This window comes from Pinus tabuliformis, chromosome X (assembly GCF_031772625.1).
Source record: "Pinus tabuliformis cultivar Carrire ecotype Pingquan chromosome X, CPIR1, whole genome shotgun sequence".
Classification (NCBI taxonomy): Eukaryota; Viridiplantae; Streptophyta; class Pinopsida; order Pinales; family Pinaceae; genus Pinus; species Pinus tabuliformis.
Window position 1 is genome coordinate 1,728,608,598 of NC_142308.1, and position 3,507 is coordinate 1,728,612,104.

Genomic DNA, 3,507 nt, shown 5'->3' on the forward strand with positions numbered 1-3,507 from the left:
TCTTATTAATTGTTGTATTCTTTCTAATAATAATGTTTTTTCACCTTTATCCATTAATATATTTTATTAATCATAATATTTTTTTAATAGTTTAATTATTTAATGGTTGGCAACCATTCTTTCATAAAACTATGTCCTTATATACCAATACATTATTAGCAATTTGATTCCCTCTCCACGAAGGTTGTGGTGCTTAAATCATGCACTTAATATAACTAAGTTATATGATCACATTCACCCCATAAGAGTTCTCTAAGTTTTACATAAGAGGTAGGAACTATAGAAATACTGCATATTACACTTTATTAAATTCAATTTAAAAATTTCTTTCCATTCTAAAATACACATCTATTAATGAATTTTATTTAATAAAATAATTTTATTCTTTTATTAAGCTTGGATGGACTACATCTTCATCAGGTCCAATATATCATTCCCATCTAGTGAGGGTAACTTCACATCAAGAAGCAAAGAGTGCCTTCACATCAAGGAGCAAAGAGTGTCTATTAATAAATTAATCTTTATAATATTTTTTTAATATTAATTAATTTTTAATTACCAATAATAATAATTATAATTAATCATTAAAAAATATTAAATAATATATCACTTTTAATATTAGTTAATTTTTAATTATCAATAATAATAATAATAATAATAATAATTAATCATTAAAAAATATTAAATAATATATCACTTTATTTATTTATTTGTTAAGTTGTTTGAGTTGAGAAGACTGCATATTTCAATCAACCTTTAACATGGCTATACGTTTGCCAATACAATTTCGAAAACTATAACTTTCACATCATATAATGCCATAATAATATACACCATTACCATATATTATAAACTACATAAATAAATGATATATCACTTTTAATTAATAAATTTAATATTTCTTTCAATATTCTAATTTTTATAATTTTATGTAAATAAATTTACTTTTCCCATTAAAATATCAAATTCTCTTTTAAATATCAAAATTTATTATAACTTAATTTAACAATTATAATTTATTATTTTAAAAGGATACAAAATACATCCATAACAATTACACCACTTTCAATCATAGATAATAAGATTAATATATCTTCTTCTTTCCATCGTAGATAATAAGATTAATATATTCTCTTCTTCGGTAAATCTTTTTAAATATGAAATTATTATTTTATTTTCTTATTATTTAAAAAATAGTTTTTTATTAATTATAAATAAATTTAAATCTTATTACATATAAACAAATTTATTATTTTTTTCATAGATTTTTTACTAATTAATAATATTTTTTTACAAATTTTTAGAGTAATTTTAACTAAAAAATAAAAAATTAGTAAAATGTTTTAATATCATAAGTTTAAGTTATTTAATTTGTAAAGTTTGAGTGTATTAAAAGATTTATAGGGTACTGAATCGATTTATATATTCAAAAGTGCATTTCAAATAAGAAGAAATCACAATCTTGCTCAAAATTGTATAATGCATTCAAAAGTGCATTTCAAATAAGAAGAAATCACAATATTGCTGAGAATTGTATTATGATCCATTGCGTTTTAAATAAGAAGGAATCATAATTTTAGGGCCACTTTTGTGATGAAATTTCCACTAATGATTGTAGAAGTTCGGGGTTTAGAGGTGTTGTTGCAGTCAAGGTGGTGGCTCCGATGGGGTTAGGCTTATTCGACAATGCACGGGCAACTTGGTTGACTGCAGAGAGACATTGGGCCAAGGTGGAAAATAGCAGAGCATAGAGGGGAAGACACAACATTGGGGAGGATGGAAGGGTAGAAGTGGTGTAGGGGGAGGAGGTGTCTCACACGGGGGCTTCACTCAATGAACCTTTGACATATAATTTGCATTCGTGGCATACTAAACAATACCCCTAATTTGACTACATATTAGAAAATGCATTTGAAAATCACATTATTTAACCTCCTACTAATACTAACCCAGTTGACCTTCCCAATTAAAAAAAATCATACTTTCAATAGATATTGTAGGTATCCATTTTTTCATTAACATGTTATATACCCCTTATATTATTTCATTAACTTTGAGCTCAATTTTGTATACCTACCAATATAAAAACTCTTTACCCCCTATGTATCCTGCAATATATTATGTCATTTTATCCTCTATATATTCCCCAATATGAACGCACGTGGTATGGTATTTCTCCCTTAGTTAAGCCCACGTGGTGGCTCACAATCTAACTCCCTCTCCCAGCCAAGTTTATCTCCCTCCACCTTTTGACACTTTAGGAACTCACTTGTGACATGTCATCGCTCTTCTGGAGAAGTTGTGACAAGATTGTTGTGATGATTGAAATGTGATCATATGTTTTATGACTGACATGTAACACAACCAATGGAAAATGCAAGATTGATTGGCTTCGTTACAACTCGTCCATAAGAGAATGTCGGAGCATATGGAACATATAGAGGGGAGGTTGTCTCATGTGGAAGCTCACGTTGATGGAAATCTCATCCCTCGAGATTCACCTGGTAATGTACCAAACAATCGAGTGTTGGTAAATCCTTATGATCCTTGATGTTTGTAGGTTGTATCATTATCTTGAAGATATTTTGAGCCTTCTGGTCCTTTTGTTTTTAGGTTCTTGGTAACCTATGGATATTTGTAATTAAGATTTGTGTCTCTCTTCTAGCCAACAAAACTAATAGGAAGAGGTTGAAAGAACTAGAATATCAAAACTATTATATGTAATCTTTTAGATAAATTAATCAAATCATTTTGACCAAAAAAAAGAATTAATTTTTTTTGAAATTTTAATAAAACATATCATCATTTTCTTCCCAATATTGCATCATGTTTTCTTGCCTTTATATCTTAATTTCTTTTAATATGAATAAATAAAATATATTTTTGATTTCTACTTGATATAAAAACAAAATACAACTATACATAAACACTAAATGCAATAATGAAAATGCAATGGTTGAATTTGATTTTGAGAATTTCTAAATAAAATGTTGCGAAGATGCAATGGTTGAATTTGATTTTGAGATTTTCTAAATAAAATATTGCTCTACCTTTGAACATAAATATTGAGTGCAAGAACCATTTTAATAATCTTCCAAAATAAACATTTTAAATGTTATTTTCATAACCATTATCATTATAATATAATAATTTTTTTATAAAAAAAATTTCTTCAAACTTTAGTGAATTTTTATTATTTTTTAATATAATATAAAGAGGAAAAAATTATTTTTTAATGCATTGTAATGATGATGATGATGGTGGTTAACGTTCGCTGAGACAAAACATTGGTCTAGCGAACCTAAAGAAACAAATTATTTATTTTGATTTAAGATTTTATTCCTATGCTCAAAAATCTTGGAGAGAAGCCTCTCGAGCTCACTATAATTTTGACATTGTAAAAGGCTAGGAAGGTCAGTATTGTAACAAAGATTGTGAAACTGAGATCTAATGTGGTTGTATGCGGGGCACTCTAAGAGGAACTGGTTTTCATCCTCGATGTTCCTA